The sequence below is a fragment of the Mobula birostris genome, chromosome 21 (assembly GCF_030028105.1).
Source record: "Mobula birostris isolate sMobBir1 chromosome 21, sMobBir1.hap1, whole genome shotgun sequence".
Taxonomy (NCBI): Eukaryota; Metazoa; Chordata; class Chondrichthyes; order Myliobatiformes; family Myliobatidae; genus Mobula; species Mobula birostris.
Genome location: NC_092390.1, coordinates 13,145,188 through 13,158,740, shown reverse-complemented (window position 1 = coordinate 13,158,740; position 13,553 = coordinate 13,145,188). Strand labels below are relative to the sequence as shown.

At 45.0% G+C, this 13,553-nt stretch overlaps 1 protein-coding gene across 2 annotated transcripts in view; it reads right to left on the bottom strand.

Annotated features, from left to right (window-relative positions):
- LOC140185601 (slit homolog 1 protein-like) overlaps positions 1-13,553 on the bottom strand; it is a 315,402-nt gene that overhangs the window by 172,436 nt on the left and 129,413 nt on the right. The gene's annotated exons all lie outside the window — the stretch shown is intronic.

Below are 13,553 nucleotides of genomic sequence, written 5' to 3'. Positions count from 1 at the left end.
AGCGACCAATTAAAGACGGCCCCAGCCCGCGGCTGAGAGGGCCGAGGAAACGACAGGGCCACCTGCTTGCAATAACTAGCAGGCCAAAGAGCCTCATCGTGTTTCAGAGCTGGTCTCAAGCAGAGGCCACCTGCGCTGAGTGTCCGCTGGCAATCGATTTCCCCCATCTTGTACTGATGACCTAAACCATCACCCCCACCCCCCCAGGCACAGACGGTGCGTTTCCACGGCGACAGAGCAACACATACTGCAACAGCGGACCGTGCAAACTGGTTTGATATGGAAGTTTGGTGGATCGTCAAGCTGGGCAAAGTATCTGCAGACGTTCCGCCTTCAATCGAGAAGCCATCATCAGTGCGGAGTTGAGGGTATCGTCTCCTCGGAATGCTGGCTTTTATACTCCTTCCGGGTTCCGGATGGATATCGGTTAGACGTCGCAATATTTCGAACTGGTTTAACTTATTGCACATTGCAGCCTCCTTTTGGCTCAGGAGGTCATGGGGTTGAAGGCATTGGGGCACAGGGTCCAGGGCAGAGGTGTTGCCTTCCACACCGGAGGCAAAACAGAGCCCCCCAGTGTGTAGATGTAAAAGATCCTACGGTCACCACTTTGAAAACAAGCCGGGCAAGTTCTCACCACTGTTCCGGCCGGCAAAGTCCCCCTACAAGCAGTGGACCACAAGATTTTCAGAGCCCTTCAGCCCATCAAATCTGCTCTGCCAATCCATCATGGCTGATTAATTATCCCTCTCAGCTTCATCACCTGCCTTCTCCTCCTAACCTTTGTCATCCTGACAAATCAAGAATTGATCAACCTCCACTTTAATATAGAAACATAGAAACATAGAAAATAGGTGCAGGAGTAGGCCATTCGGCCCTTCAAGCCTGCACCGCCATTCAGTATGATCATGGCTGATCATCCAGCTCAGAACCCTGTACCTGCCTTCTCTCCATACCCCTTCATCCCTTTAGCCACAAGGGCCATATCTAACTCCCTCTTAAATATAGCCAATGAACTGGCCTCAACTATTTCCTGTGGCAGAGAATTCCACAGATTCTGTGTGAAGAAGTTTTTCCTCATCTCGGTCCTAAAAGGCTTCCCCTTTATCCTCAAACTGTGACCCCTCGTTCTGGACTTCCCCAACATCGGGAACAATCTTCCTGCATCTAGCCTGTCCAATCCCTTTAGGATTTTATACGTTTCAATAAGATCCCCCCTCAATCTTCTAAATTCCAATGAATATAAGTCTAGTCGATCCAGTCTTTCATCATATGAAAGTCCTGCCATCCCAGGAATCAATCTGGTGAACCTTCTTTGTACTCCCTCTATGGCAAGGATGTCTTTCCTCAGATTAGGGGACCAAAACTGCACACAATACTCCAGGTGTGGTCTCACCAAGGCCTTGTACAACTGCAGTGGTACCTCCCTGCTCCTGTACTCGAATCCTCTCGCTATGAATGCCAGCATACCGTTCGCCTTTTGTAGCCAATGACTTGTCCTCCACAGCCATCTGTGACAATGAATTCCACAGATTCACTACCCACTGGGCTGTCATCTCTGCTGTAAAGGGCCACCCCTGAGTACCTTTGAGGACTGTGGAAACATGCTGTGTATAAATCGGTTGCTGGGTGCTTAGGCTGCGATACGTTTGAAAAAATGCTTTCCTTTGAACTACTTTAGGAATCCCCGAGAGTGTGGAATTCAAGCCATTTCTCAATTTGACACTTGAACTGAAAATAAAGGTTAAATTAGAACACAATCTAGAACAGTACAACACAGGAACATGCCCTTCAGCCCATCATGTCTGCACAGAACATAGAAGTCAGAGAGATAACACAAGAAATGCTGGAAATCCAGAATAACACACATAAAACGCAAACACAAGGACATCTGCAGATGCTGGAATTTCAAGCAACACACATAAAAATTGCTGGTGAACACAGCAGGCCAGGCAGCATCCATAGGAAGAGGTACAGTCAATGTTTCGGGCCGGGACCCTTCGTCAGGACTAACTGAAAGAAGAGCTAGTAAAAGATTTGAAAGTGGGAGGGGGAGGGGGAGGGGGAGATCCGAAATGATAGGAGAAGACAGGAGGGGGAGGGATGAAAGTTGATTGGTAAAGGGGGTATGAGAGGATCATGAGACAGGAACACACATAAAATGCTGGAAGACCTCAGCTGGTCGGACAGCATTGAGGAAGAGAATAAACAGTTAACATTTCGGGCCAAGACCTTTTCTCAGAGCTGGAAAGGAAGGGGGAATCTCACCTATACCCCTTCCCCTACACATCCACCTTTGTCCTCACCTGGTTTTGTCTCTCACCTACCAGCTTGTACTCCTTTCTCCCATTCCCCTACCTCCTTATTCTGGCTTCTCCCCCCTTTCTTTCCAATCCTGGTAAAGGGTCTCAGCCCTAAACATTGACCATCAAACAGGACAGCACAGCACGGGCCCCTCAGCCTACGATGTTCTGCCAACCTAGATAACCTTCTCCAAAATCATTTGAAACCTTCCCTCCTACAACCCTCTACTTCTCTTATACCAAATTAAACTAAATCCTTTCTGCCTCTGATTGGTCCTTATCCCTGCATCTTCATCATCATTATGTGCCGGGTCATATGACGTAGCTGACCATAATTGTTCTTGGTAAATTTTTTCTACCGAAGTGGTTTGCCATTGCCTTCTTCTGGGCAGTGTCTTTACAAGATGGCTGACCCCAGTTATTATCAATACTCTTCAGAGATTGTCTGCCTGGCGTCAGTGGTCACATAACCAGGACTTGTGATATGCACCGGCTGCTCATACGACCATCCACCATCTGCTCCCATAGCTTCATGTGACCTTGAATGGGAAGGGGAGGGTCTAAGCAGGTGCTACACCTTGCCTGAGGGTGACCTGCAGGCTAACAGAGGGGAGGAGCGCCTTACGCCTCCTTTGTTAGAGACATATCTCCAAATATCTTCTGCATTTACTTGATCCATTTTCCTCATACCAGAATAAACAAGCTACCTCCTGAAGGGTCTCGGCCTGAAACGTCCACTGTACTCTTTTCCATAGATGCTGCCTGGCCTGCTGAGATCCTCCCGCATTTTGTGTGTGTGTTAAACGAAATCCTTTCTGCCTCTACACAATCCATATCCCACCATTCCCTGCATATTCATGTGCCTGAGGGCAGCATCAATAGTGGAGGAAGAGATACCCCATTCTGTGAAGAAGAAGATAGACATCTCTGATGTTTTGAAAGGGAAAACTTCATTCTGGGAACAGATATGGTGGAGACAAAGGAACTGAGAAAAGGGATCCTCAGAGAAAAGGGAGTAGCATTTTTACAGAAGACAGGGTGGGAAGAGGTATAGTCAAGATAGCCATGGGAATCAGTAGAGATAGAGACAGGGGGATCAAGAAAGGGGATTTTAACTTTAGGAATTTTTAACTTTCCACATATTCATTGGAACTCTCGTACTGTAAAAGGACTAGACGGGATAGAATTTGTCAAATGTGTTCAGGAAAGCTTCGTTAACCAGTACATCGAAGCCCCAACAAGAGAGTGCGAAAACTTGATCTCCTATTAGGGAATGAGACAGGGCAGGTGACAGAAGTTTGTGTAGAGGAACACTTTGCCTCTGGTGATCATAATCCCATTAGCTTCAAAGAAAATATGGAAAAAGATAGGTCTGGTCTGTGGGTTGAGATTCTAAATTGGAGAAAGGCTAATTTTGATGGTATCAGAAAGAATCTGGCAAGTGCTAATCTGGACAGGTTGTTTTCTGGCAAAGGTGTGCTTGGTAAGCGGGAGATCTTCAAAAGTGAAATGTTGAGAGTACAAAGCTTGAATGTGCCTGTCAGAATAAAAGGTAAAGATAACAGGTTTAGGGAACCTTGGTTTTGAAGAGATATTGAGGCCCTGGTTAAGAAAAAAAAGGAGATGCATAGCAGGTACAGGCAGGTAGGAACAAATGAGGTGCTTATGCAGTATAAGAAATGCAAGCGGACATCTAAGAAAGAAATCAGGAAGGCTAAAGGAAGGCATGAGGTTTCCCAGAAGACAAGGTGAAGGAGAATCCCAAGGGATTCTACAGATATGTTAAAAGCAAAAGGACACAAGAGACAAAATTGGTCCTCTGAAAGATCAGAATGGTAATCCATACATGGAGCCAAAGGAGATAGAAGACGACCTAAATAATTGTTTTGCATTTATATTTACTCAGGAGATGGACATAGAGTCTATAGAAGTGAGGCAAAGCAGCATCAACTTCATGGACTCTCTATAGATTACAGGGTGAGGTGTTTGCATCCGTGTTTGCTCAGGAGATGGACACAGAGTCTATTAAAGTGTGGTTAAACAGCATCAACTTCGTGGACCCTTTATAAATTACAGAGGAGGAGGTGTTTGCTGTCCTGAGGCAAATCAGGGTGGGTAAATGGCCCAGGACCTAACAAGGTGTGCACTCGGACCCCGTTGGAGACAAGTGTAGAAATTGCAGGGGCCCTAGCAGAGATATTTAAATCATCTTTAGTGACTGGTGAGGTATTGGAGGATTGGAGGATAGTCAATGCTGTTTCACTGTTTAAGAAAGGCTATAAAAATAAACCAGAAAATTATAGGCTGGTGAGCCTGACAGCAGTAGTGGAGAAGTTATTGAAAGGGTTTCTAAGGGACTGGATTGACATGGACTGAATAGGGACAGTCAACATGGCTTTGTGCGTGGTAGGTCGCGTCTAATCAATCATAGTTTTTTTGAGGAAGTTATCAGGAAAGTTGATGAAGGCAAGGCAGTGGATGTTTCTACATGAACGTTAGCAAGGCATTTGACAAGGTCCTGCATGGGAGGCTGGTCAGGAAGGTTCAATCACTCAGCATTCAAAATAAGATTAGACATTGTAAACTGGATTAGACATTGGCTTAGTGGGAGAAGCCAGAGAGTGGTAGTAGATGGTTGCTTCTGTGACTGGAGGCCTGTGACTAGTGGAGGGATGCAAGGATCGGTGCTGGGTCCAATGTTTCTTGGTCATCTATATCAATGTGCTGGGTCCTTTGTTGTTTGTTAACTATATCAATGATCTGGATGATAATATGATTAACTAGATCAGCAAATTGGTGGATGACACTAAGATTAGGGATGTAGTGGACAGCGAGGAAGACTTTCAGAGCTTGAAGTGGGATCTGCACCAGCTGGAAAAATGGGCTGAAAAATGGCAGATGGAATTTAATGCTGACAAGTGTGAGATGTTGCACTTCAGTAGGACCAACCAGGGTAGGACTTGCACAGTGAACAGTAGGGCACTAAGGAGTGTGGTAGAACAAAGTGATCTGGGAATACAGGTGAATAATTCATTAAAAGTGATATCACAGGTAGATTGGGTTCTAAAAAATTCTTTTGGCACATTGGCCTTCTTAAGAGATAAGATGTTATGTTGAAGTTGTGTAAGATGTTGGTTACACCTGATTTGGAGTATTGTGTGTTGTTTTGGTCACCTAACTACAGGAAAGATATAAACAAGGTTGAAAGAATACAGAAAAAATTTACATGGATGTTACCAGAACTGGAGCACCTGAGATATAAGGAAAGATTGAATAGGTTCGGACTTTATTCCTCAGAACGTGGAGATTAAGGGGAGATTTAATGGAGGTATACAAAATTATGAGGGGTATAGATTGGGTAAATGCAAGCAGGGTTTTTCCACTGAGGCTGGGTGGGACTACAACTAGAGGTCATAGGTTAAGGGTAAAAGGTGAAAAGTTTAAGGGGAACTTGAGGGGGAGACTTCTTCACTCAGCTGGTCATGAGTGCTGCCAGCACAAGATGTGTATGTGAGCTCAATTTCAACATTTAAGAGAAGTTTGAATAGGTACATGGATGGTAGGGGTGTGGAGGTACAGATTGATGGGAGTAGGTAGTATAAATGGTTTGGCATAGACTAAATCAGCCGACTGTGCTGTATTGTTATGGCACTATGAAGGAAACATGGCAGCTAATATGTAGAGAGAGAGTTCCCACAAACACCATCGAGATATTAACAGATAATCTGTGAGGGAGGTATAATTATTGACAACATCGACCCAATTTCTAAATGGACATTGAACACATAATCACTTACTTCATTACCTTTTTATTTCTGTTTTTTTGCACTACTTATCTTAATGTAACAATTTAATAGCCATATATATATACTTAATGTTTTCTCTATATTTGGTTGCTCTATATTTATTTATCATGTATTTTATTGAACTGCTGCTGCAAAGTTAACAAATTTCACAACATATGCCAGTGATATTAAACCTGATTCTGATGCTGAAGTGTTGGGTTAAAGGGCAGATTGACATTTAGACATGCTGGGAGATGAATGGGGTGCCTGATAGGTGTGAGGCTGAGGGGTTAAGTGAAGGGAAGACTCAGGGACACTAGGGTTAGTGGGATGAAGGAGAGGATGTCCCCAAAAAAGAGGGTGTGTGGGAGAAGTGTGTGTGTGTGTGTGTGTGTGTGTGTGTGTATGTGTGTGTGTGTGTGTATGCGTGTGCGTGCGCACATCACACACACGAGCCCAAACCACCCAATTACACCTATGCGACCAGTTAAACTACTAACAGGTAATATTTGGAACGTGTGAGGAAACCGGAGCACCTGGAAGAAACCCCTGTGTTTACGGGGAGGACGAACAAACTCCTTACAGACAGCAACAGGAGTTGAACCCGGGTTGCTAGTGCTGTAAAGTGTTACGCTAACTCCTAAGCTTCTGTGTGATAAGTAAAGCAGGGTGTGAGAAACGTTTATGGAAGTCACATCCACCATTTCTGCTGACTGCCTGTTCCACACTCTCACCCCCACCACTCTCTGAGTGAAGAAGTTCCCCCTCATATTCCCCTGAAATATTTCACCTTTACACCTATAGTTTTAGTCTCACCCAACTTCAATGGAAAATGCCTGTTTGCATTCACCCCAAGTACAATAGTTTTATGAAAAACTATACATAAAGACTAAGGGGCAACCAATGTTTAAAAGAAGCTCACCAACGTCTCTACTTTCTGAAGAGGCAGGAGAGAGCTAGACTATGCAAATCTATACTCGCGTCCTTCTACAGATGAGCAGTAGAGAGCACCCTAACGAGCTGCATTACTAGTTGGTACAGAAACTGCACCATGGCAGACAAGAAGGCTCTACAAGGCGTTGTCAAAACTCCTCAACACAGCACCAGAACCAGACCACCCACCATCAAGGACATATATACAAAGAGGTTCTGGAAGAGGGCCAGTAACATTGTGAAGGATCCCAAACACCCTCCTCATGGACTGTTTGCCCTGCTCCCATCAGAGAGGAGGCTATATAGCATCCACGCGAGGAGCACCAGACTTAAGACCAGTTACTTTCCACGAGCAGTAAGGAGGGAGATTGAAGATCTGGCTGAGTGGTGTCACAGTAACAACCTCTTACTCAATGCCAGCAAGAGCAAAGGATGATCATTGATTCAGGAGGAGGAAACCACAGGTCCAGGAGCCAGTCTGCATCTGGGGATCAGGGGTGGACAGTGTCAGCAACTTTAAATTCTTCAGAGGGTATGTCCTGGGTCCAGCAGGTAAGTGACATTACACTGAAAGCACGCAGTGCCTCTACTTTTTTAGAAGTTTGCGAAGATTCAGCGTGTTATCCAAAATTTTGACAAACGTCTATAGATACGTAGTGGAGAGTATATTGATTGGTTGTACCATGGCCTGGTGTGGAAGCACCAATGACTTTGTACAGAAAAGCCTACAAAAAGTAAAGGATATGGCCCAATCCATCACAGGTGTAAAGCCCTGCCCATCAAGGAGCATATTTATGTGGAGCGCTGTTGCAGAAAAGCAGCATTAATCATCAAAGACCCCTACCATCCAGGTCATGCTCTCTTCACACTGCTGCCATCAGGAAGAATGTACAGGAGTCTCAGGACCCTCACCACTAGATTCAGGAATAGTTGTTACCCTCAACCATCAGGCTCTTGAACCAGAGAGGATAACTTCACTCCGGCCCATCACTGAACTGTTCCCACAACCTATGGACTCACTTTCAAGGACTGTTCATCTCACATTCTCGATACTTATTGCTTATTTATTTACATTATTATTGTCAGATAGATAGATATACTTTATTGGTCCTGAGGGAAATTGGGTTTCGTTACAGCCGCACCAACCAAGAATAGAGCGTAAATATAGCAATACAAAAACCACAAACAATCAAACAACAAAATGCAAACTATGCCAGATGGAAAATAAGTCCAGGACCAGTCTATTGGCTCAGGGTGTCTGACCCTCCACGGGAGGTGCTGCAAGTTCGATGGCCACAGGCAGGAACGACCTCCCGTGCCGCCCAGTGCACTATTGTTATTCCTTGTTTTCCCTTTTTGTACTTGCACAGTTCATTGTTGTTATGGTCTGTACATTGGTTATTTGTCCGTCCCGTTGGGTGCAGTCTTTCACTGATTCTGTTGTGTTTCTTGCATTTCTGTGATTGCTTGCAGAAAGTCAATTTCAGGGTAGTATACTGTGTGTACTTTGATAATACATTTATTTGAATTTTGGACTATACTCCAGCCTGTAACTCACTCCAGTGAATGTTTTATTCTAACTGTAAACCCTCAGATTTATTAGACTCTACCCTGTAACTCACTCCCTATTATCTGTTATTCTGATGAATGGTCTTCGCCTGAAACATCAATTCTTTATTCCTCTCCATAGATGCTGTCTGACCTTCTGAGTTCTTGCAGCATTCTCTGTGTGTTACGTTGGAAGTCCAGCTTCTGCAGGATCTCCTGTGTATCTGTGATCCTGTGTACACACTCACCAAAACCCTCGGTCAGATCCCAGCCTGTAGCTCACAGAAAGATAGCTGTCATCTATAAATAAATCCCGAAACTGCTTGATTAGATTCAAGCCTGTAGATCTGGTATCCAGTATTCTGTATATATATATATATATATATATATATATATATAACTCACTCCTGGGTAATTGTTAATCTGTGCATTACTCTTCTACTGACTAGTGCGGCCAGTTCAAATCATTCCTCCAACATTTGTGGCTCATTACTGTCTTGTATAAACAAGCTATGGAAAGGCCCAACGTGCTAACTGAATCCATACGAGACCAACCTTTATTGCATCCATATTTTCCTCTATGTTTAATGAAGAAAATCCCTGGAAAGGGAATCTGTCAGAATCTGTCAGGAACTTGCACATTTTAAATTGAAAATAAATGTTTTAAATCGCACACTTTTTTTTTCCCAGCCTGGGCTGCCTGGGAAAATATCTCGCTGCAGTCCCACAGTCCATCTGCTTGAGAATGTGAAACCTCTTTCCTGCCACCTCCATCTTGCTGGTTCGCCTACTTCTCTGGGGCCTGACACGAGGTTCGCGGTGCACCCCAGCCTCTCAACCAACCCCTCCCTCCTTTACAACCTCTGCCCCTTCCATCCTCCCCAAGCTGACTTTGCTGGAGAGGCACAAGCAATCTTCAAATAACACACTATAAGACCATAACACATAGGAGCAGAAGTAAACCATTCAGCCCATCAAGTCTGCTCCACCATTCCATCATGGCTAAAATATCATCCCCCTCCAACACTCTCTCCTTCTTCTCCCTAACTTGGCCTCCTCAGCCACCTCTGGCAATGAATTCCACAGATTCCCCACCCTCGGGCTGAAGAAATTCCTCTTCATCTCTGCCCTAATGGTATGTCCTTCTATTCTGGATGCACTAAGACACACTCACACACACGTTGTGGTACACACATTGAGTCATAGAGCACAGAAACAGGACTTTCGATCCAACTCATCCATGCCTACCAAGATCCACAACTAAGTTAGTCCCATTGGCCAATATCACTTTAAACTTTTCCTATGCAGATAACGCAAAGGTTGGTGGTGCTGGGGATAGCGTAGAAGGTGATCATAGGTTACAACAGGACATTAAACACAAAGTAATCTGCAGATGCTGGGATCAAAGCAACACTCACAGTACGCTGGAGGAACTCAGCAGGTCGGGCAGCATCAGTGGAAACAATGAGTCGACGTTTCAGGCCGGAACCCTTTGTCAGGACTGAAGAATTTACGAGGGGGAAGGATTTGAAGAAATCAAATTACATATGCCCATTGTTTTCCTGCCTATGACGTCGATGCTTCCCCTCCCCCACCCCTTTGTCTTTCAAATTACTGGTCTTTCAACGGAACCTACAAGCATTCTTCAAATCCTTCCCCCTCCTTCATTCTTCAGTCCTGACGAAGGTTTCCAGCCCGAAACGTTGTCTCATGGTTTCCACTGATGCTGCCTGACCTGCTGAGTTCCTGCAGTGTACTGTAACTACAACAGGACATTGACAGGATGCGGAGCTGGGCTGAGAAGTGGCAGCTGGAGTTCAATCCAGAAAAGTGTGAAGTGGTTCATTCTGGGATGTTCAATTTGAAGAGTGAGTGCACAGACAATGGCAAGATTCCTAACAGCGTGGAGAAACAGAGGCATCTTGAAGTCCACGTCCATAGACCGCTCAAAGTTGCCATGCAAGTTGACAAGGTTGTTAAGAAGGCGTGTGGTATGCTAGCCTTTATTAGTCAGGGGACTGAGTTCAAGAACTTTAAGGTAATGTTGCAGTTCTATCAAACCGTGTTTAGACCACTCCTGGAGTATATTGTGTTCAGTTATGATTGCCTCATTATAGGGATGATATAAAAGATTTAGAGATAGTGCAAAGGAGATGCTGCCTGAACTAGAGAACCACACTTATGAGGAGAGGTTAGGCGAGCTAGGGCTATTATCTTTGGAGCAAAGGAGAAAGAGAGGTGCCTTGATAGAGGTGTGTAAGGTGATAAATTGCTTAGACTGAGTGGACGGACAGTCAGTGCCTTTTTCCCAGGGTGGAATTGGATAAAATGAGGGGGCCATAAATTTACAGTGATGGGAAGGAAGTATAGAGGGGATATCAGAGGAAGTTTTTTTTAAACCTGGAGATTGTTAAGTTCATGGAATGTGCTGGTAGAGGCTGATACAATAGAGACATTTAAGAGATTCTTATGTAGGCAAGTGGATGAAAGTAAAATGGAGGGTTATGTGACTGGGAAGGGTTAGATTAATCCTGGAGTAGGTTTATAGAGGTCAACATAATATTGTGGGCTGAAGGGCCTGTACTGTTCTGTGTTCATACACACACGAAGTACATGCACAGATACAACAGGGTCAATAGATGAATCGACACACAACACAAAAATGCATTTAGTGCACAGCCCAAACACAGACATACACACAGCCCCCCCCCCACACACACACACTGCCTACACAGCCCACACACGCACATCCATATACCCACACACCAACACACACATACACACATCACACACACACACACACACACACACACAGACAAGGAGAGCCCGCAGGATTTGGCTGCTTTGCAAGCTTTCATATGAGCATTCGCACCAACCCTCTCTGACCCGCAGTGCCTCTTCAGACGTACGCTGCACAGCAGTGACTGACCTCACATCTTGTGGTCGTGGAGGAATTAGTTCTGCCTGATTAACAAAAACTAATTGTTTACTGTTGTGTTAAAGCATCCTGTCAGTTGCTCTTTGTCCGTGCAGCTCTGTTTAAAATGTGCTGTGGATATGAGACTGGTAATTAGGTATGCCTCTGCTGGAGGAGAATTGGAGAGGGGAAAGGGTGAGAGGAGAGGTGTGATACATCCTCACCAGCACACCGTACAACAGTAGAACTATTGATTACACCCCTTAAAGAGGCTGTAATAGGTGTAAAGCGAGATGAAGCTTCGTGAAGCGGGGCTCCACTCTCCCCTCTTCCTCCCATGCATGCCGTGCTTACCTCGGGAATAGGAGACGGCCATTTAGCCTATTGAGTCTGCCTAACCTTGCAGTGAGGTCGGACCAATCTGTGTTCATCCTCAATAAGACCATCAGACATAAGAGCAAAATTAGGACATTCAACCCATCAAGTCTACTCTGCCATTCCATCATGCCTGAGTTATTATCCCCCTCAACCCCATGTGTCTTCTGGTCTTAAATTCTCCTGCCTTCTCCCCGTAACCTTTAACACCTTTACTAACCAAGAACCTATCAGCCTCCGCTTTAAATATACCTAATGACTTGGCCTCCACAGCCATCTGTGGCCATGAGTTCCACAGATTCACCACCATCTGGCTAAAAAAAATAAATCCTCCTCATCTCTCTTCTAAAGGGACGTCCTTGTATTCTAAAGGCTGTGCCCTCTGGTCCTAGACTCACCCAGTCCTCTCCACATCCACTCTATCTAAGACTTTCAATATTCAATAGGTTTCAGTGAGATCCCCCCTCATTCTTAATTCCAGCGAGCACAGGCACAAAGCCAACAAATACTCCTCATACGTTAACCCGTTCATTCCTGGGATCGTTGTCTTCAACCTCCAAAGCCAGCACATCTTTTCTTAGATACAGGGGCCAAAGCTGCTCACAATATCCGGTCTGGCCAACGCCTTATGAGCCCTCTGCATTACATCCTTGTTTCATATTCTAGTCCTTTTGAAATGAAGGTAATGTTGCATTTCCCTCCCTTACTACTGACTCAACCTGCAAACCACCCTTTAGAGAGTCCTCCTCCCTCCAACAGACATTGGCGTCCTTGGAAATCTACTTGTCATCGATGGACCCTCACATCGTCCCCCAACATCCGCATTTCCTCACCTTTTTTTCTGAATGGCCTGGCTCCAGATATCAAGTCTTGCCACCATGTTTAGTGTCTTTCTGTATGCCTAAAACCCCCAAATCCATCTGTCAAATCCCCTTTAAATTTGTGCACTTCTTGTGTTTTTTTTACATTGTAAACTCATGCTGGTGGGGTGTCTGGGGTGTCAGGGAGGGGTAGCACCTCTGGTGGGGGAACATGTCGTGTCCTTTTCAAGGTGGTTTGTCCACCTTTGGTCCCCACCTGGCACTCAGCTCTCACCTGTGGCTCCCCGTAGCTGTTTGCATGCGACAGCGGCCATACCCCGGGCAACGGCTTCGACAAGCCATCTAAACCAGGTGAGGGTAGCCGACGGGTCTCTGCAAGCGTCGTGGAATGTGTAGAGCAGGACCAGACACAGAAGACGTCCTGGTCATCCACTGTGCCTAGTCCCATCTCCAGCCGTCTCAACTCTGTCTTGCCACTGGATCCAGATGGGAATTGGGAAGAGAGAGTGAGGCTGACGCTGCACAACTCTCCCTCGTTTAAATCCAAATTACGCGCTAGTCTCGACACCATCATATGGTGTTGAGGTCCTCATCGACGTCAACGATGGACGAACACAAACTCATGCTGGTATTTATGTATGTATGCACATTTTATTCCAGATCCATACCCTCACTTCAAACTTTCTTTAAATAATTCTTTATTCTTTTTAATTGTTGAATATTGTTTTTTTTTTGCACTTTGCATTGACCAACACACCACAGCAAATTTCTAATACATGTAAATGTATATGGCGAGTAAAGTTGAACCTTGACCCTTGACCCTTGACATATGTCAGTGACAATAAATCTGAGTCTGACTCTGACGCAGATT